Here is a 23,388-nt window from a genome sequence, read left to right on the forward strand (position 1 = left end):
GTTTCCTTACATTCTTTGAGCCGCTGTTTTCCTATCTGTTCATTTCTGAGCAATGACTCCTTGCTAAAATGCCAACTTGAGAGGCACCTGGGTGGCTCAGTCACTTAAGCATCCAACTCTTGGTTTTGGCTCAGGTCATGATCTCAGGGTCCCAGGATTGACCCATGTGGCGGGCTCTGTACTGAGAACCCTGAACCCTGGAGTCTGGTTTTTCCCTCTTCCTCTGCTCCTTCCCCTTCCTCCCTGAGTGCTCTCTTTCCCTAAAAAATAAATAAATAAATAAATAAATAAATAGAAAGGAAAAGGAAAACAAAACAAAACAAAACAAAAAGCCATCTTGAAACAAAGTGAGACATTATTTAACTTGCCCTGAAAATCACTAGTGTTTTGCTTCTCAATACATGAGGGTACTCCTGGAAACTACTGTCATTAGGGGAAGTGCCAAGCCAAGAACCAATTTTACAGAAAATGGGAAGAATTGTCTAATCAACTGAGATTTATTGAGTATATAGCCCCATACTATGGAGCATTGGTTTCCTCTCTCTCTCTCTCCTCAAATAAAATTACAAGGGAATGTTATTATAATTCACTTTTAAAGAGAACTTGTTCATGCCAATGTTGATAAAAATAAAATAGAACTACCCAAGCAAACAAACAAAAAACTAAACACAAGTATTTAAGATGACTCTGGGTTCAATAAATTGATTTATGTTTATTATAGCACCCTAAATACAGAAGGAAATTTCACTTAGGTAAAACTAAATTTTATAAAGGAAATTTGGACTGTGGCCTGGGCAAAATAGAGAATGTATTGGTACAATATGAATTTCAGATAAACATCAGGTTTTGGGAAAGAGTGCCACAGACTGTGCATTTTAACACCCTGCCGACTTCCTAGAGCCAGGGGAATTCATAGATCTATTAAGGAAAGAGCTTCCAAATGACAGGACCTATGTTTTATTTATTTTTGTATTTCCATTATCCTTCATAAGGGTTAGCACCCAGAAGACATTCAATTACTATTTTCGAATGAATAAATGAATGTATAAATGTATTAGATAAAGGCATTGATTATATAAAAATAATTTTCCAAACTCAACTAATTATGTTAGAATCCATATTGCACATTAGCTAAGACAGAAAACCATCTTTAATTGTTCAGGCTTTTATCTTCGTTTTGAGGCAGAACAAAGCATGTCTTCATTTCAATAATTAATTTCACGAATATAATAACTCGGCTGCTTCAGTGAGTTTGGTGACACAGGAACAAACTGGCTTTGACTTTGTGGAATGAAAAAGTATACAACTTTCCAATGAAAGAAACTTCAAATACATTGGCTATATCCCTGAGAGGAAAGAAAACCTTTCTAATACAAAACATTAAAAACACCACGTTTAAATATTGAATAACTGGGTACTTTGTTTTGATGGTTAAATCTATACTTAAACTGTGTGAATGCATGGCAGTTCTTAATACAAAGTTCCCTCGGATAGCTGGAGAACTAGGATGATCTCTAATTAAGTGGCAGTCTTAGAGACTAAGCCTTAATTAATTAAATGCTTCAGTAAGTTAAGCCTAGTGTGGGCACTTCCAATGTCATTCTCTGGTGCTGTCTCAACACTATCAGGGACCTAGACGTTAGGGGTCATCTGTAATTAAGAGCAACATCTCCTTCTGATGCTATATTTACATGTTGCAAAGAGACCTGGTGAGTGCAATGGACTTGAACTCTGGACAGGTCAACTGGAGCCACACCTGTTAAAACAAGGACATGGGTGCATGGTTAATGTGCACGTTGTTGATGCCTGTTTTTCTGTTCAGTTCTCATGTATGTGCATATGTATAAGGGGAAGTAATTAAGTACACAAGAGCAAAAGGTATTGCTAGAACAGCAAGAGGAGGGGCGCCTGGGTGGCTCAGCTGGTTAAGCATCTGCCTTCAGCTCAGGTCATGATCCCAGTGTCCTGGGATTGAGCCCCACGTCGGGCTCTCTGCGGGGTGGGAGTCTGCTTCTCTCTTGCCTTCTCCTGCTCCCCGCCCCCTGGCTCTCATCCCCTCTCTCTCACTCTCTCTCTCACATGAATAAATAAAATATTAGAAGAAGAAGAAGTAGAAGAAGAGGAATGAGGAGGAGGAGGAGGAAGGGGAGGAGTAATGGTAGGAGAATGAGGCTTCTGAGCTCGCAGGGGGAGGTCAGTGATGGTAGGGCTGTGGCTGTAGGCTTTCCCTTCCTCCAACAGGCTGTTGATCTGGCTACAGCGGCAAAGGTTTTCACATTCTGTTGGTCATGGTATTGACATTGTACAGTTGATTCTAGAATTATTTATTCATCACAATAAAGAGTGCTCCTGCCCGTGGGCAGGACACGCACAATTCAAATGATTGGTGCCGGTCCTTCAAATCTGTCATGAGAGATCCGCAGGAGGTGGGCACAGAGCGTCTTCTAACTAGTAAACCTGAAGATGGCAATGTGGGCCACATTAGTATTTCTAAACATGACTGGCCTTTTCAATTTCCATTTCCTACAAATGGGAAACAATATGCCACTGACAGGCTGACGGATGTTTCTCTGAGCGCTCCGGATAGCGTTTGCTTCTTTCCGGAGAAGAGTCTGCAAATCTGGCAAATGCTGGCATCAGGTTTAATAATCCAGTGGAGGGAGAATGTTTTTATTTATTTTAAGGCCTGAAGCAGAGCCAGCAAGAGTTGTGATTAAATTAAAACTTTTTTTTTTTTTTTAAAGCAAAAAGCAGCAGCATTTGTGGAAGAATGCATTATAGACTGGTCCCTGGTTGGGATGGAGAGGGCGTGCAGAGAATCCCAGCGCTTCATTTGTTCGTGCCATTTCTTCTAGTGTGTTAGAATCATGAGAAGGCATTGTGATTTTCTCCTCTGGGTTTCGCCCTCTGAGAGCTCATTTCAAGCCCCCAGCCTTGGATCTTAGGGCCACAAAAACATAATTACCAAAAGCAAGGAAATCTCCAGCCCAGCTGCCTTGTACTTGGTTTTAGAAACTCGCTCTTTCTTTGGGGGGGTTGTGACCCAGGTGAACTTAGCTAGGCTGTACAGTCATGTGCTATTAAGTATGTGGGTTTTACTCAGGAGCTATCTTCCATTCTTTAAAAAAAAAAAAAAAAACCAAAAAAACAAAACAGGCTTATGCCCTTAAATTCCATTTCTACTTTACATTATTCTCATGAAGATAATGTGAAATACAGAGATGGGGTTTTGCATATATGGCGTCAGTCATTCCTTCTCATCTTTCTACCTCCTCTTAATTCATCACTGCCCCTTTTGTCACTGTGTATTGTAATTTATTTTTCATGGTCTATATCCACATGTACAGTGAAAGTGCCATAAGGTAAAGTTTGAAAGAGCCTGTAAGATGGCGCCCAACAAGCCTTGCCTCCTGGTATTTCCACCCTGTGTAGTTCTCTTCCACATTGTACCAGGGCTTGTCTCTCTGGCCAAGAGAACACAGAATTGATGGTACGTCATACTGTTTCTGACACCAGGTTAGGAAAGACTAGCTTGTCACTTGGGCTTGCGCTTTCCTTCCCTCCTGTCCTGAGCAGCCCCATGGAGAAGCCCACCCCTGTGGCAAGGAATTGAAGCAACCTGCCATCAGCCACGTGGGTGTCCTGGAAACCGACCCTCCAATCCTCCAGGTGACGGCAGCCATGAGCAGCAGATTGATGTCGCTTCATGAGAGACCTTGAATCAGAATGGCTCAGATAAACTGCTCCTGGATTCCTTACTCAGAAACTGTGAGATGATAAATGTCTGTTTATTTGTTAATTTTTGTCTTTTTAAAGATTCACTTATTTATTTTAGAGAGAGAGGGACAGAGAGCCCAAGGGGGGTGGCTGGGGAGAGGGAGATGGAGAGAAAGTCTTAAGCAGACTCCCCACTGAGCATGAAGTCCAACCTGGGGCTCAGTCTCAAGACCCTGAGATCAGGACCTGAGAGGAAACCAAGAGTCAGACGCTCAACCGAGGGCACCACCCAGGTGCCCCATAAATGTTTGTTTTAATGGATAAGGTTGAGGGTAATTTGACCCAAACAGTAGATTAAAAAATGCAAGAAAGTTCAGTGTTAGATTGTATGCCCCAACTCCTAGCACAGCATGGCAAATAGATCTCAATGACTTGGCTGAATAAATACTTGTTGAATAAACAAATGAACCCAGACAGCTATCAGATTTGCCCAAGCACATTCTATAAGGAATGTTTTGTATTTGTTCAAATATAAGTGGCAACCTTTTAACTAAAGCTGTTGGTAGGGAAATCCATTTAAAAATAAACTGGGGAGGGCACCTGGTTGGCTCAGTGGGTTAAGCCGCTGCCTTCGGCTCAGGTCATGATCTCAGGGTCCTGGGATCCAGTCCCACATCAGGTTCTCTGCTCAGTAGGGAGCCTGCTTCTCTCTCTCTCTGCCTGCCTCTCTGTCTACTTGTGATCTCTCTCTGTCAAATAAATAAATAAATAAAATCTTTAAAAAAATAAAAAAATAAAAAATAAACTGGGGAAAGCCCTTTACTGGGACACCTAAGAGTAGTTCAAAATTTAATTAACCATCCCTGAGGCTATGCTGCAGTGTGAACATACATCGTATGAAGCAGTTGACATAAACACAAATAGTTAGAGGGGCTCTTGGGTGGCACAGTCGGTTAAGCAACTGCCTTTGGCTCAGGTCATGATCCTGGGTTCCTGGGACTGAGCCCCGAGTCGGGATTCCCACTCCATGGGGACTCACTCTGCTTCTCCCTCTCCCTCCGTCCCTCCTCCCTGCTGGTGCTCTCTCTCTGAAATAAACAGATAATATATTCTTAGAAAAAAATCCCACATATATTTATAAAATCAAGTATAAAAAGTCTTAAGGTATGATTTTATGTTGCTTTCCAATTTCTTCTCCTTAAGGCTGGTTAGGCAGATAACGATGAAAGGAAGTGTCCTTCCTGGCTGGTTTTCGCTTAGTGCTCTGGAGTCTCGTTTTGCACTAGTTTGGGAACAGGAACTGAGGCTCCGATTGCCCATGTTACCATCCCATGCAGACTTTATGGGAATGTGTTCTTCCCTGTTCATACAAGCCACAAAAACTTTCTCAGACCCTCTAAATTGTATTGTTCGAATTTTAAAAAGAAAACCATTAACAGTTCGTAAGTTTACTTTCTTTCCTAGCTTCTCTAGACAATGCTTACTTAGCCATTCCCTACACATGGTTTCTCTCCTCTCTCTTCTACCCGTCTGTCTCTCTGACTTGACTACTCTTTGCCTTGTTCCTCTAGAGTGGTGGGAGTACTTTGGTGATCCCTGTTTTTTGGCCATAAGGGAAGAATCACCAGCCTGAACAGAATCTAGAAAAGGCTCTTTAGTGTGTGAAAAATTGTTTTTCGATTATTTATGTCATAATCAACTACATAAAAGCCCACAGATGTAGAACTTGTTCGTGAAGCCTTTGTAGCAGCTCCTACTTCACAGTCTCATTTAAGCAGCCCTATGAAGGGAAAGTGGACAGATCCCTGTGCTCAGATAACAAAGTTGACCCAGTCTTTTGGTGTATCACAAAGTAAAAAAGACAAGGGAAAAGGAGTTTAATGTTAGCTAAAGAGAAACACCAAGGGAATTGTGAATATGGCACAACTTCACAATTAAGTTTTCAGTTTGGAAAACACTATGCCTTTCTCTCTTTCTTGCAAGGCATCAGGAATTTTTAATATTCCTGTGCACTGATTAAAAATTGCTAAAAGCTAGATGGTCACATCTAGCTTTGCTTTTCTGACCATATTTATAACCATGCTCTTAAATATCTTCTACTTGGAATAATTCTCATTCTGTTTTAACACCCAGCAAAATGTCTTGTACTTAGGAATTTTGTAAATATTCTAAAACTTTAATTGAATCATAACTGTACCCAGCTATGGCTGTTCAATTTATATTCTCCCTTTCTCTTGACACCCCCCCCACACATGCATATAAACCATCCCCGTCTTCACTGTGTTACCATTTCCTTAACTAATGGAATGTTCCCAAGATCTACTGATCACTCTGGCACGCCATTCAAAACACACTTGCGGACTTTATTAAACTCTCATCAACTACAGTGATGGTCTCCTCCATTATGTACCAGTCTGTAGGTAACCTTAAGGAGGTGTGCACATCATTTCTTCATTATTTGGTTCCTAAGTGATTCTAAATCATTAAGTTCCTTTTGAGAAGGTATCATGCTTTGTGTCTCTTTAACATTTTTCCGAGCGTGTGTGAGCCAAAGCTAGGCATGGCATTTTAATGAATACTGTCATATATCGAATATACCTCAGATGAACTTCAGTTAGGAAAAGAGAGCCAGGCAACAGGAGAAATTGCATTTTCACAGAAATCATAAATAGTGACAGCCGTACTGGTACCATACTTGGATAACACATGTAGGGAATACAATGAAGATGTGTTTCCTGTAATTCCTGAACGTCACACCTCACCTTCTGAGGCTTTGCTTCCCACGTTTTTCATAAGGCATGGGGACAGAACTTATCTTCCTTTCCCTTATAAGAAGCTTAGCCTACTCTTGTTTCTCTAGATTCCTCCATTAGAATCTAGATTTGAAAAATGTTTCCTTGTGGCTGTCTCCTTAATATATCATATGCCCACCTTTTTATTGAAAATTTTATCTCTTCTTTAAAAGCAGAGAGAGTAAAGAAGACTGTAATAAACATACTATCTATAGTGAGATTTTTTTTTTTTTTTTAAATCTCACAAATGTCTTAGGTCCTTTGTTCATGATCTATTGTTCCTGATTTTCCAGCTTTGGTGGCATCTGGAAGCCACATGCATTGCTTTATTTCTAAGGGAGGAACTCATCAAATCATTCTCTCCCTAACCTCTATCTCAAACATCTTCTGAAGGCTTTAACACTCTAGATTTTCAAACACTTCCCTAAACCAAGGCCCCTCTTCCTTATGGATAGGGGTGGATAGTATGCCCCTTCAAAACTCTGCTTGTCTTCAGTGGGCAGTCTGGGAGCTTGAGAATGTCCGATAAGTAGATTCTGACTTCAATAATGCCCTTGCTGTTAGAGGAATCCTTGCTTTATTTTGTGTGTTTCCTGTGTGCTCATCACCCTCAGCCCCTGACCTACCACCTCGCTACCAAAGATTCATTTCTTCTCTGAATCATGTGGTACATTACTTCAATCACTCTTGATGTCAGTATGATCAAATTCATGTTTCTGTATCCTTTTATTGCATTTGCCCTGCCAACCCCACTCTGGGACCAACCTAGCCTTCTCTGTTCCTACCCGTATGGGCTGTGATTCAGGAAGAAAGAAATAACATTCTTGCACAGATCCGAGTCCCTATATTTTATGATCTAACCTAGTTCCCCCCCTTAGCTAGGCTCTCAGCCATACTTGAAAATCTTACTACGTATCTTTGAATAGGTCCCCTCCCATTTCTTACAGGGTTTACTCAAAACCATTTTGAATTTCATCAAATTCATCTCCTTTCCTTCCAACCCTATGTCTCCAACAGTTTAAATGTTTTTATAAGGAATAAGGATGAAATTGTATGTAAATAATTTAGCATAGTGCTGAACACTGAGAAAATATTTAATAAAGGTCAACCATCACTCTCATTAAATAATCAGAAAATGTAGAAAGTAGGAAACAAAATCACATGAACATCTACCTCCTTGAGTTATCTACTATTCAGCAGTTTCCGTTTTCACAGACACAACAATGTAGATGAATATTATTTCCTCAAAAACATAAATATTAGTTTCTCAATTGATTATCTAAAGTGAAACAGAAAGTTTACTAAAAACTTTAAGGGGCAGTGTTACTCATGTATTTTAGTTTCATGCTTCTCAGTAAGGTTAAGCTTTACCTGTTGGTAAAACTTAATAAATTATTATAAAAATCAAAGCTGAGAACAAGATGCTATTTTTCTGACTTTCTGTTATAAAAGAATTTAAATGTGAAAAAAAGTTGAAAGGATAGTCCAATAAACACCACATACCTGCCAAGTAGACTTAACAAATATTAATATTTTACACTACAGTACAGTACTTTGTATGTACGTGTTTGCAGGAGATTTTGAAGTCATTTGCCAATATGACACCTTTAAAATATTTCAGCATGCAACTCCTAAAAATAAGTGTGTTTTCACACATAATCATTATTCCATTATCACACCAAAGACAGTTAATAATTCCCTTATGTCAGCTAATATATGGTCTTTATTCAATTTTTCCTAATTTTCCCAAACATATCTTCTATAGCTGTTTTTGTTTCTTTGTTTGAAAAAGATCCAGCCAAGGTCTCTGTATTGCACTTTTGTTGCTGTATCTCTTTGGTCATTTTTTTTTTTTTCTGTTAATAGTCCTCCAATTTATTCCCTCCTAACACTGAATTGTTAAGAGAATAGGTCAGTTGACTTATAAAAGTCACTATGTTCCTTTTTGGTCTAATTGTTTACTGATGGTGGTATTTAGCCTCTTTATTCAATCCCTTAATACCCTATACATTGGAAATTAGTGCTAAAAGCTAGATTCAAATTAAACTTTTTTTTTTTTTCAAGAAACCTTCACAAGTGATGCTGTGTACTTCATATTATACTACATTAGAGGGCACAGGGTATCGAGTTGCCCAACAATTTATAATGCTCAGTTAAAGTGATGAAAGTCAGGTCTCTTTATTGTGAGGTCAATTTTTATTCATTTTCACTTACCAAATAATCTGTGGGGTAATACTGTCATATATTGGTAACATGCGAGGTGTATTCCAACAATCTTTGAATCCAAAGTTTTAGCATTCTTGCTTGAATCAATTATTTCATTGCAGGATGCAAATTAGTGACTTTTTTTTTTTCTATTCTTATTCCTTCTACATTTGTGGTCTAGCATTCTTCTATCTAAAACAGCTTTCCTCTACCAACTGGATATTTCCTAAATAGACAGGCTCTATGCTTAATTCTTTCTCTTTTATTGCCAGATTTAAAAATAAGTTTGTGCTGTGATAATTATATCTGCTGGTGGTATATAAGTTTGTTTGGCATACTTATTTTCTCTCCTCTCCCTTTTTAAAAATATCACCAATTCATTTATCTATTTTATTTAATGTTTTATAATTAGTTACAGTCCCAGAACTGACCTATGAGAGTTTATCCAAGCTGGCTTCTATGCTGTTTGAACATGTTCCCTTTAGTCTTTGAGAACTTTGTTGCTTTCTGGCCCATTATGTTTCTCCTTGTCCCTTCTCTGCCCCAGACCTGAAATTAATCAATAAGGAAGTGAAACAACAACTGATAATATGGGAGAAAATATTTGAAAATGATGTATCTGAAAGGGGACCAGTATCCAGAGCATATAAAGAGCACTTACAACTCAATGATAAAAGAAAAAATAACTTACTTACAAGTCGACAGAGGGTTCGAACAAATGTATCTAAAAAAAAGCTGTATGGATTGAGGGAAAGCAGTCAGTCAGTCTTTAAATATGAAGTTAGCTGGGGTTGGTTTTATGTTTTTATTTTAGCTTTTGGTAGATGCCCTTTATCATCTAGAGGAACTTCCTTCTGTATGTACTTTGTTGAGTGTTTTTTATCATTTAAGAATGTTGGATTTGTCGATTTTTTTTCTGTCTCTATTGATTACATGACTTTTGTTCTTTTTTCTTTTTTTTAACCTTTTTTAAAAGATTTATTTTATTTTATTTTTTTATTAATTTCTTTTCATGTAACAGAATTCATTGTTTATGCACCACAACCAGTGCTCCATGAAATATGTGCCCTCGATAATATCCACCACCTGGCTCACTCAACCTCCCACTCCCCACTCCTTCAAAACCCTCAGATTGTTTTTCAGAGTCTATAGTCTCTCATGGTTCTTCTCCCCTTCCAATTTCCCTCAACTCCTTTCTCCTCTCCATCTCCCTATGTCCTCCATGTTATTTGTTAAGCTCCACAAATAAGTGAAACCATATGATCATTGACTCTCTCTGCTTAACTTATTTCACTCAGCATAATCTCTTTCAGTCCCGTCCATGTTGCTACATAAGTTGGGTATTCATCCTTTCTGATGGAGGCATAATACTCCATAGTGTATATGGATCACATCTTCCTTATCCATTTGTCTGTTGAAGGGCATCTTGGTTCTTTCCACAGTTTGGCGACCGCGGCCATGGCTGCTATAAACATTGGGGTACAGAAGGCCCTTCTTTTCACTACATCTGTATCTTTGGGGTAAATACCCAGTAGTACAATTGCAGGGTCATAGAGAAGCTTCCACACTGTTCTCCAAAGTGGCTGCACCAACTTGCATTCCCACCTACAGTGTAAGAGGGTTCCCTTTTCTCCACATCCTCTCCAACACATGTTGTTTCCTGTCTTGCTAATTTTGGCCATTCTAACTGGTATAAGGTGGTATCTCAATGTGGTTTTCATTTGAATATCCCTGATGGCTAGTGATGATGAACATTTTTTCATGTGTCTGATAGCCATTTGTATATTTTCATTGGTGAACAATGTGTCTGTTCATGTTCATGAACACTTGTTCATGAACAAGTGTCTGTTCATGTCTTCTGCCCATTTTTTGACATTATTATCTGTTTTGTGTGTGTTGAGTTTGAGAAGTTCTTCATAGATCCTGGATATCAACCTGTTGTCTGTACTGTCATTTGAAAATATCTTCTCCTATTCCGTGGGTTGTCTCTTTGTTTTGTTGACTGTTTCCTTTGCTGTGCAGAAGCTTTTGATCTTGATGAAGTCCTAAAAGTTCATTTTCGCTTTTGTTTCCTTTGCCTTTGGAGGCATATCTTGAAAGAAGTTGCTGTGGCTGATATCGAAGAGGTTACTGCCTATGTTCTCCTCTATGATTCTGATGGATTCCTGTCTCACGTTGAGGTCTTTTATCCATTTCGAGTTTATCTTTGTGTACGGTGTAGGAGAATGGTAGAGTTTCATTCTTCTACATATAGCTGTCCAATTTTCCCAGCACCATTTATTGAAGAGACTGTCCTTTTTCCACTGGATATTTTTTTTCTGCTTTGTCAAAGATTACTTGACCATAGAGTTGAGGATCCATATCTGGGCTCTCTATTCTGTTCCACCTGTCTATGTTTCTGTTTTTGTGCCAGTACCATGCTGTCTTGGTGATCATAGCTTTGTAGTAAAGCTTGAAATCAGGTAATGTGATGCCCCCAGTTTTGTTTTTCTTTTTCAATATTTCCTTAGCAATTCAGGGTCTCTTCTGATTCCATACAAATTTTAGGATTATTTGCTCCAGCTCTTTGAAAAATACCAGTGGAATTTTGATTGGAATGGCATTAAAAGTATAAATTGCTCTAAGCAGTATAGATATTTTACAATGTTTATTCTACCGATCCAAGAGCATGGAATGCTCTTCCATCTTTCTGTGTCTTCTTCAATTTCATTCATGAGTGTTCTGTAGTTCCTCAAGTACAGATCCTTTACCTCTTTGGTTAGGTTTATTCACAGGTATTTTATGGCTCTTGGTGCTATAGTAAATGGAACTGATTCTCTAATTTCCCTTTCTGTATTTTCATTGTTAGTGTTCTTTATTTTTTTTAATTTGGTGTATTATGTTGCTTGATTTTCAGATGTTAAACTAACCTCGTATTTCTTGGATAAATCCTATCTGTTCATGGTATATAATCTTTTTCATATTCTGCTAGATTCAATTTACTGCTATTTTGTTGAAGATTTTTGCTTTCTTTACAAGGGATATTGGTCTATGTTATTTTTGTTTTTCATGTGATATCTTTTGGTTTTAGGTTATTCCTGGCCCCTTGGAATTAGTTGGGAAGTATTCCTCACTCTTTTTTACTTTTGGAAAGGTTTGTGAAACATTGGTATTCATTCTTCTTTGGACACTATGCAGAATTAATTACTGAAGTCATTTGGATCTGTTTCTTATGCAGATTTATTAAAATTAATCCTTCAATCCTTTTACTCGTTATAGATCTATTCAAATTTTTAATTCTTCTTCAGTCAGTTTTTGTACTTCCTGTCTTCCTAGGAATTAGTTTGTTTTATTAGGTTATTAAATATGTTGACATAAAATTATTCATAATATTCCATCTTTATTTCTGTAAGATCATTAATGATTTTCTCATTCTCTATTTTGGTAATTTGAGTTCTCTCTCTCTCTCTCTCTCTCTCTTTTTCTTTCTTTTCAGGATAGGGGTCAGTTTTGCCAAGAAATTGCCAATTTTGTTGATCTTACTAAAGAATCAACTATTGGTTTTGTTGATTTTCTTTATGTTTTTCTTTAATCACTATTTCATTTATTTCATTCTAATTTTTGATATTTCCTTTGTTCTGATTGTTTTAATTTAATTTTCTCTTCTTTATTAAGATAGAAGATTAGGTTATTGATTAAAGGTTTTTTTTTTCTTTTTTTATGTAGGTGTTTATAATTATAAATTTCCCTATGAACACTACTTTCCATAGGTTTTTGAATGCTATGTTTTCATTTGTATTTTTCTCAAAGTATTTTCCAATTCCTTTGCAATTTCTTCTTTGCTTCATTGGTTATTTAGCAGTGTGTGCTGTTACTGCTTTCTAATTTAATTCTGTTGTGTTTGGTTGCTATGGTCTGAATGATTGTCTCCCTAAAATTAATGTTGAAATCCTAATGCCCAGTGTAATGGTATCAGTATATGGGGCTTTGGGAGGTGCTTAAATAATGAGAATGGAGCCCTCATGAATGAGAATAGTGAAACTATATGAATGAGTATATATAATGTATATATATATATACATACATATATATATACACACATATATACATTATATATGTATATATATACTTATATATATATAATGTATGTATATATGAGTGTATATATATAATGAATGAGAACCTATAAAAAACAGTCCAGAGAGATCCCTATCCTCCTTCACCACGTAAGAACAGAGAGAAGACACCAGTTGTGAACCAGGAAGAGAGCCCTCACGAAACATGACCATGCTGGTACTTTGATCTTAACTTCTCAGCCTCCAGAACTGTGAGAAAAAAATTCCTGTTGTTTATAAACCATCCAGTCTGTGGTATTTTGTTATGGCAGCCCAAATGGAATACGACATTGGTTAATATTCTTTGTATGATTTTCCTTCAAGGTTTTTGAGATTGTTTATAGTTAAGCATATATGGTCTACCCTAGAAAAAGTTCTACGTTTGCATGAAAGAATGTTTTCTGCTATTGTTGGGTTGAGTATTCTGTAGCTATCTATTAGATCTAGATAGCTTATAGTCTTCTTCAAGACTTCTTTTTTGAAAGCATTTGCCAAGCTGCACACTTTTTGAAGTCTACTTCCCCTATGGTGTGTAGCCTCTGGGTCTCTGCACAATTTTTTCTTGTTCTTATCCTTAGCCTGACTAGTTAGCAGTCACCTGTGGGTCAGCATAAGCTACTTATTGGTCAGACAAAGAAAGACAAATAACAAATGACTTCATTCATATGTGGAATTTAAGAAATAAAACAAACAAACAAACAAAAAGAGACAAACTGAAAAACAGATCCTTACTATAAAGAACAAACCAGTGGTTACCAGAGGGAAGGTTGGTGCAGGGATGGATGAAATAGGTGATAGGAATTATGAGTACACTTGCCACAATGAGCACTAGAAATGTTTGGAAGTGTTGAATACCTAAAAATAATATAACACTGTATGTTAACTATATTGGAATGTAATAATAATAATAATAATAAAAGAAATTGTGGCACATATATACAATAGAATATTTTTTAAAAGGAGATTCTGACTCTCACAACAACATGCATGAACCTAGAGGACCTTATGCTAATTTAATAAGCCACCTGCTGTTTATTATTATTTTTTTTCATTCTCCAACTTTATTCACAAATATGGTATCTTTAAGAAAGTGGGAGAAGGGCCTAGAGGTCAGCAGTCTGAGGCAACTGCCCTAGGCTCCTCTAGTCCCTTCCCATGGGGATAGGAAGGACAGATCACAGAGATGTGTCAGCCCTTGAAAATCTCGTTTCCCAAAAAAAGGACAGAAAGAAAAAGTTGCATGATCTCTTTTACATATTTAATCTAAAACACTTACATACATAAAAGCAAAAGTAGGAGTGTGGTTACCAGGGGTGGGGACATGGGGAAAATGGGGAGATATTTGTCAAAGGGTACAAAACTTCAGTTGTGTAGGATGAATAAGTTCAAAGAGATCTAATGTATTTCATAGTGATTATAGTTAACAATACTGTTTTTTGTACTGGAAATTTGCTAAAAGAGTAGATCTCAGGTGCTCTTACCAAAAAAAAAAAAAAAAAAAAAAGAATAACTATATGATGACATGTATATGTTAATTAGCTTGACTATAGTTATCATTTCACTATGTATATGTGTATCAAAATGTCACATTGTACATCTTAAATATATCCACTTTTGATTTTTTATAAATCCACAAGAGTCTTTGCATTCCAGAATAAAAGGGCTCAATGTCATTTTAATAATAATAATAATAATAATAGTAAAATAATGGTAACAAAACAATAGCTATAAATCATGATGTTCTCACCATATGTTAATCTCATTTAATACTTGAAACTACTCTATGGGGTTGGTAATATTACTCACTTATTATGATGAGGAAACTCAATCTCAAAGAAATTAGGAAACTTACCCAAAGGGGAGCCTAAGTGGTACATCTGACTCTTGGTTTTGGCTCAGGTCATGATCTCAGTGTTGTGAGATTGAGTCCCATGTTGGACTCTGTGCTCAATGCAGAGTTTGCCTGATATTCTCTCTCTCTTTCCTGCTGCCCCTCCTACTCCCACTTGTGTTCTCCCTCTAGCCCTCTCTAAAATAGATAAATAAATCTTTAAAAAAAAACCAAACAAACCTAAACTAAAGTTATAGAGCTACTGAGAACCACAGTGAGATATTAGCTTCAAATCCACTTCAACCTCCTTCTAAACTCTGTTTTCTTTCCATAAAACTTCAATGACCCTCCAATTATTCATGTGTTCGTTTGCCCTGTTTACCATCCCTGAGGTGTATAGTCCTCATATTTGCAGGAGCTCAAAGCATGCAAATTGAACAGAGTTGATGTCAGTAAAATCTGTATCATTGAATTTGTCTATCTGAGCAAGAAGAAGGTTGGTGCAAAGATCAGAAGGTGTTGGCTAACTTATCTGCAATGTTGCTAATTCAAAATGTGTCCTTGGACAAGTTTTTTTTGTTGTTTGTTTTTTGTTTTTTTGTTTTTTTTTTTACATTCTGTACCTCTGTCTCATTTATTGTTAGATGAATAATGGATATTCTTATCTCACTAGAATACATATGCATAAATGAAGTGATGTGGCCTTGGAATGGCCATTGGCTCTCTGGCCAGAGACTGTGGAGAAAATGTCAATTTAAATCATTTTATTTTTCCTTTTCCTCCATAGGGAGGTGTTCTGGGAAAAAGTGTGTTGGCTGATACTTTAAACATATTTAAAAATGGCTCCAATAATATAAGTAAAGCAACTTAAGCATCTGGAAAGAAAAGTGCTATGTCCACCTGGGGGTGATAATGATGTTCATAGTGATGAGGAAGAATTTTAATAACAATAAATCTGAGTGAATTTTGCTCAACCTGCTTGTAGAAAATAGTAGCTCAAGGACGTAAAATTCCCCCAAAGGTTAACTTTAGTGTCTAATTTTGCAAGTAGATTGTTTATGGCTTCCTTGATCCCATATTCCAGACAAAATGTACATGCACTAATACTATGTCTTGCTACTTGATCCAGAAAAATATTCATGCCAATTGTGAGGTTAAGAAGAAATTTAAATTAGTTCTTATGAAGGCATGTTCAGTTTCAGAAAAAAACCATCTTCCCAGTGCACATATATGCACTTTCTTTTTCCCAGCAGAATGCAAATAGGGTAGCTTTAATACATTAAATAAAGTCACACTGTGTTTTTTTTTTTTTTCTTTTACAGTCATGCTTGATTGCATTCCACCTAAATAAGTACAATCCAGGCAGAGGCTATAAAACCAAAATCTTGCAGTGTAGTAGATTTTTATTCATGAACATACAAGTAGCTGTCAGAACTAGAGTTTTTGAGTATCTTATAATAAAGACATGAAGCAAAAGTAAAGATGGCCAAGTGCAGAGTTATAGAAGCCTGGCATTATGGAAACCGTGTGAAAGGGTACTCAGTGCACTGACCCAAAGCTGCAGGCGGGCCTTTGGAAGGAATGAGGCCTCATCTTCTGCTGTCCTGTCTTGAAGTATCATAGGAAGTATTTGCTAAGGAGATTTACCTACCAATACTGAAGTTTGCTAGCCTTTCCATGGGACCTCACCCTCTTCAATATCTATGAGAAGTCTGCATCATCACAAAGTTGTCCATGAGTTGTGAGATGCATAGTTCACTGAAATGCAAAGCAACACCTCCTTCTGGAAAGAGTTTCCTTATCTCTGAAGGAAGGAGGCTGTAAGTGGAATCTCCCTCCTTGAACAGAGTTTTGGTCTGATGCACCTACAAATGGGGGCAATGCATGTAGTTTTCTCCTGATTTTTTGCTGGGGCCAGGATGGGAAAGGTGATGGGGGTAACAGGTGTGATATCATTATTAGACTTTATCTAGAAAATCTATAATCTGATACAGCCTATTTTGGACTCACATGAAATCTGCTCATCTTTTAGGAATTTGAAAGCCCCAGTATGACCCAAAATCAACTCTGGGAAGGTCTTTACTTCTCTCTACTGTCTAGTATTCTGTTAGGTTTATCCAAATGGACATTACCCACAGTACATATCCCATCAGTCTATGTGCATGAGGAAGGTGTGTGGTTTGTCCTGAGGGTGACTAACAAGACCTTTTCCTCACTCAAAGCCCATTGTTTTCCTTCCTCTGGTCAGGGGGAAGCAAAAATATCCACAGTGATCTTTAAACCTTTTTGATAATGTGCCCTATCAATAAGATATCTGAATCAGAGAGCCCTAATCTGGGCTGTGTTGTATGACTATTTTGTTTTAAGTTGTATACACTTACTACTATATTATTAGGATGTACATTATTGAATCTGAATATATAACATTTAAAGGATGAAGTAAAATGAAAAAAAATTTTAATAATTTTGTTTAACAACTTAATTAATAGGGCAAAACCCGTAGTATTCTTATGAATATGTTGTCAGTGATTTTTATAAACTGGAAGACATCTAGGTTCTTTCCATAGTTTGGCTATTGTGGACATTGTTGCTATAAACATTCGGGTGCATGTGCCCCTTTGGATCACTACGTTTGTATCTTTAGGGTAAATACCCAATAGTGCATAAACTGGCAGAAATGTGATCAAATGAAGTTGATATGACTAAATCATCTTTGTCTTTAATTTTTAATATAGGTGATAAAAAGCTCATTCTAAGTAAAAAGTAACAGCTCTTTTTCTGTCTCATGTTATCTCTGCCTATAATTTGCAGGAATTTCACTAAACCACTTGTGATGACTGGTTTAGTGAAATCTGGGAAATGCAATCAATATATCAACTTACCCACAGTGCGTAAATTGTGCTAACTACAACATCTCAGAACAAATGGCCTAGTGTGATTACAGCCCTCAATTTCACTGCCTTCTCTTACTCACCCCCTGACACCTGGTCTCCCTACATAAAACATGAGAGGAGGGCAGATACCATCTCATAAATTAAATATTTTGAAGATTAACTTTGTTCCTATATTTAGGTGAAAATACATATAAATAGAAGTTTTCATATTTTATCCCAGCCTCCCACAGGATAATTATATACACCTAGCATTTCCATACCCCACTTTAGAGGCCCTTTTATGAACTTATTTAACAGGACATAAAGTCAATCTGATTTCTCAATTTTTGACTCTGCTGATAAAAGCAGATAAGAATAATGAGTTTGGATGAGGGGATGGGGCAGCGTAGTGAAGGAGATGGGAAAGCTTCAGGTACCCTAGAGGTTAACAGACAGGATAAACTGTTTTCTCAACATCCAGGGCATAAAGCTCTCTTCTTTCTACAACCACTGTGCTTAAAAGGAAACAACTAAGCCATGCAATGCTTTTCATGTTTCCTCCCATAGAGAGAGAGAGAGAGAAAGAGAGAAAGAAAGAAAGAAGAAAGAAAGGAAGGAAAGAAAGAAACTTTGAATGAGTAAATCATCAGTAAAGAAAGGTCAAGTGAAACCACTATGGCACATTATGTTCGGGGAGTCTTTTTTCCCCTCCACACTGAGTGGGATAAAGGATCTAGTCTTGACTGCCACACAGTGGTTTCTTAATTGAGTCTTCCATCTTCACGGGACCAGATGAGAGAGTCACTTAAAAGGGGCTAAATTCAAAACCGTGTGCGGTTTCAGAGCAAATTGTCCAAGCCACCTAAAAGTGGAGTTCTTTAAAATCCTGCTGCTGCTTCTGCCACACGGGGTTCTTTCTGGCTCCAGCCAGAGAACTGCTGTGTTTAAAGGACCTATCCCTGTAATGAAGTGACATTTGACTGTTCACAGCGAATTATATAGTCTCTCACATGAGAGGAGTATTCGCAATTGCATTTTCTCAACTCTGTTTCAGTGAGAAAACAGCCCGTGAAGCATCCAGAAGCCTTCTGTCTATCGGTGGGAATCACGGGGTGAGGCAGAGCAGAGGCTGGTCCATTATAGGATGCCCGCGGAGACCTCATGGCAGAAGGCAATTTGGGGCAAGTGTTATAGGAGTGCTGGGTAGTAAAGAAAATGTGTGGAGAACTTGGGCCTGTTGTTAAGTTGGAAGTTGGATGAACAAGGGGCTTTACTGAGACAGCCAAGGAGCAGGGAGACCTGGGGTTGCCAGAGTACCCACAGCAAAGAGAGATGGCAATATTTAGAGACAGAAGCTGAAAACCCAGAACAGGATGACCTTTTGCCTGCAAGGCTCTTTATCTTGAGATAAACATGAAATAATCGTGTTATTGAATGGAAATGAAATATGAAACATGGAAATAATCAGGCTGAGGAACAATGGAACTAAACATAATAGCTTCACTAAGTGCTTGGACTAACATATTTACACTAAGAGATTATCGGGTGATACAAATAACTGTAGTAGAAACTTATGTAAGTAGTAAAATGGAAAGTTAAAATCCATACACCAATTACCATAAGAAGCAGAAGGGTTATTTAGCAAGCATAAAAGATCACTGATACAGCACTCATAAAGCAGTCCTGCATTTCTGGCTTTATCAGGAACTAATTGAGTGACCACAGGCAAATTTGGGCCTTGTTTTACTCATCAGTAATATGAGAGAGCCTGTAATGTTATATCTTTCTTTACTATCATAAAAGTAGTACAGAAATATGGCAAAAGAAGCAACAGTGTAGGAAGATTCAAAAAAGCCTTCCTACCCTACCTTCCCCTACCGCCATGAACTCTCAGTCCATTTTCTCAGAGAAAACCATTATTGATACTTTCTTTGAAGTCTTACACAACATTTTTGCAAATACACATATGCAAATTCTTTAAGAGCAAGTGAAATTTTAATACATATACTGTTCAGAGCTTGTCTTATTCACTTTAAAATATGTTATCTGCTGAATTGTATCTCCTCAAAATGCACGAGTTGTTGCCCCAACCCCCAGTGCTTTAGAATGTAACTATATCCAGATATAGAATCTTTAAACAGATGATTAGAGCAAAATGAAGTCTTCTGGGAGAGCTCTAATCTAATGTGACCAGTGGCCTTATCAGAAAAAGTGATTAGGACAGAGACAGGCACAGACAGAAAAATAAGACTGTGCCTAAATCAAAGATAAAAAGCCCTCAGAAGAAACTAATCCTACCAACACCTTGATCTTGAACTTAGCCTGCAGAATTGTGAGAAAATTAATTTCTGTAGTGTAAGTCACCTAGTCTGTAGTGCTTCATTATGGGCAGCCCTAACACAATACATTATAGATATCTTTACATAGGAGCACATACAGACCTGCCTTGCATTATAGCAGTTCTATAATATTCATTCTATTTTATGGATATGATACAATTCTTTTTACAATTAGTGGAAATATAGCTTGTAATCTGCCTCTTCTGTAGTGACCAGAGGTCAAGTGTATCCTCTCTGGGGATAAAAAACACTACCCGGAGACACCACAGTTTTTTATACACATTGATTTCTATGGGCACACCTCATTTTGTTGAACTTTGCTCTATCGCACTTCTCAAATACTGTGTTTTTTGTTTTTTTTTTTACAAAGTGATGGTTTGTGGCAAGTCTATCCATGTCATTTTTCCAACAGTTGCTCACTTTATGTCTCTATGTTATAGTTTGTTAATTCTTGCAAGATTTTTTATTCTCTTTTTGTTATGGTGATCTATGATCAGTGATATTTGTTGATACTGTTGCAATTGTTTTGGGGCACCATGAACCATGCCCAGTAAGATGGTGAACTTAATTGATACATGCTGTATGTTTTCTGATGGTTCCGCTAACCAGCCATCCCTCCATCTCTTTCCTTTTGCTCAAGCCTCCCTATTCCCTGAGACACAATAATATTGAAATTAGACCAACTCATAACCCTACAATGGCCTCTATGTGTTCAAAGAAAAGGAAAATTTGCATATTTCTCACTTTAAATCAAAATGTACGAATGACTGAGCTTAGTGAAGAAGGCATGTCAAAAGCTGAGACAGGCTGAAAACTAGACCTCTTGCACTGACAGTTATCCATTGTAAATGCTGAGGAAAAGTTCCTGAAGGAAATTAAAAGCCCTACACACAAATGACAAAAAAATATATATTTATATATAAGAGCTTTATTGCTGTATGGAGAAAGTCTGAGTGGTCTGGATAGATCAAACCAGCCACAACATTCTCTTAAACCAAAGCTTAATCCAGAGCAAAACCCTAACTGTCTTTCATTCTGTGGAGGCTGAGACAGCTGAAGAACCTATGGAGTTCATGAAGTTGAAGGAAAGAAGCCATCTCCATAAGACAAAAGCACAGAGTGAAGCAACAAGAGCTGATGTAGAAGCTGCAGCAAGTTCTCTGGAAGATCTAGCTCAGATCATTAGTAAAAGTGGCTACACTAAATAATAACCATAGTGCAGATGAAACAGTCATCTTCTGGAAGAAGATACTGTCTAGGACTTTCATAGCTAGAGAAGAGAAGTCAATGCCTACCTTCAAAGCTTCAAAAGGCAGGCTGACTCTCTTGTTAGGGGCTAAAGCAGCCGGTGACTTTCAGTTAAATGCAATGTTCATTTGCCATTCTCCAAATCCTAGGGCCTTTACTAATCATGATAAATCTACTCTGTTTGTGTTTTGTCAATGGAGCAACAAAGTCTGGATGACAGTACATCTGTCAAAATATAGTTTATTGAATATTTTAAGCCCACTCTTGAGAACTACTGCTTAGGAAAGAAAGATTTCCTTCAAATATTTATGATCATTGACAGTGCTTCTGGCCACCCAAGAGCTCTAATGGAGATGCACAATAAGATTAATATGTTTTCATGCCTGCTAACACACATTCATTCTGCAGCTCATGGATCAAGAACTAATTTTGACTTTCATGTCTTATTATTTAAGAAATACATTTCATAAGCTTATGGGTGCCATAGATCATGATTCCTCTGATGGATCTGGGAAATGTAAATTGAAAACCTTCTGGAAGGGATTCACCATCTAGATGTTACTAAGACATCTGTGATTCATGGGAAGAGGTCAAAATGTGAACATTAACAAGCATTTGGAATAAGTTGATTCCAACCATCTTGAATGCTCCAAGTCATCTAGCCCTTGGGCTCCAGCTTAAGTGGAACAAGTAATTACAGATGTGGTGGAAATAAGAGAACTAGAATTAGAAGTGGAGCTTGAAGATGTGGTTGATTGCTGCAATCTCATGTTCAAACTTGAACACACTAGGAGTTGCTTCTTATGGATGAGCAAAGAAATAGGTTTCTTAAGATGGAATCTATTGGTGAAGATTCTGCAAAGATTGTTGGCATGACAACAAAGGATTTAGGATATTACATAAACAAAGGGGCTTAAGGGGCAGCAGGGCTTAAAAGGATTGACTCCACAATTTTGAAAGAAGTTCTACAGTGGTTAAAATGCTACCAAATAGTATGGAATGCTACAGGGAAATTGTTTGTGAAATGAAGAGTCAGTCAATGTGGCAAACTATATTGTTTTCTTATTTTAAGAAATTTCCACAGTCACCCCAGCCTTTGGCAACTATGATCCTAATCAGTCAGCAGCCATCAACATTGAGGTAAGATCCTCTACCAGCAAAACTATTACAACTCACTAAATCTCCAATAATGGTTAGCATTTTTTAGCAATAAATTATTTTATATAAAGGTATACACATTGTTTTCATTAGATAAATTATGGTACATTTAATAGAATACAGTATTGTATACATATTTTTTATAACATTTGCTAGAATTTACTGAATGTCTGCATGTGTGTATCTGCAGCTCAGTGGTTTTTCCCTATTATAGTCTCTTTTCTTTTTTTTTTAACTTAAATTCAATTAGCCAACATATAGTACATGATTTGTTTCAGATGTACTGTTTAATAATTTGCCAGTTGAATATAACATCCAGTGCTCATCACATCATATGACCTCTTTAATGCCCATCAATTACCCCATCCCCCCACCAACCTCCTCTCCAGCAACCCTCAGTTTGTTTCCTGGAGTTAAGTGTGTCTCATGGTTTGTCTCCCTCTCTGATGACTTCTTATTTAATTTTCCCTCCCTTTGCTCTGGTCTTCTGCACTGTTTCTTATATTCCACATGAGTGAAAGCATATGGTAATTGTCTTTCTCTGATTGACTTATTTAATTCATGGTAATACCCTTCAGTTCTATCCACATCAGTGTAAATGGTATTTGTCCTTTCTGACAGCTGAGTAATATTCCATTGTGTATATATATCACATTTTCTTTATCCATTCATCTGTCAATGGACATCTTGGCTCTTTCCACAGTTTGGCTATCGTGAGCATTTCTGCTATGAACACTGGGGTGCAGGTGCCCCTTTGGATCACTTCATTTGTATTTTTGAAGTAAATACCTAATAGTGCAATTACTGGGTCATAAGGTAGCTCTATTTTTAACTTCTTGAGAAACCTACATACTGTTTTCCAGAGTGGCTGTACCAGCTTGCACTCCCACCGATGCAAGAGAGTTCCCATGTAAGAGAGTTTCCCTTTCTTTCTGCACATCCTTGCCAACATCTGTTGTTTCCTGACTTGTTAATTTTAACCATTCTGACGGGTGTGAGGTGGTATCTCATTGTGGCTTTGATTTATATTTCCCTGTTGCTGAGTGATGTGGAGATTTTTTTCATGTGTCTGTTGGCCATTTGTACATGTACATAACTTTTATATACACTAGGAAACCAAAAAAATTGACT

The sequence above is a fragment of the Mustela erminea genome, chromosome 21 (genome assembly GCF_009829155.1).
Source record: "Mustela erminea isolate mMusErm1 chromosome 21, mMusErm1.Pri, whole genome shotgun sequence".
NCBI classification, from domain to species: domain Eukaryota; kingdom Metazoa; phylum Chordata; class Mammalia; order Carnivora; family Mustelidae; genus Mustela; species Mustela erminea.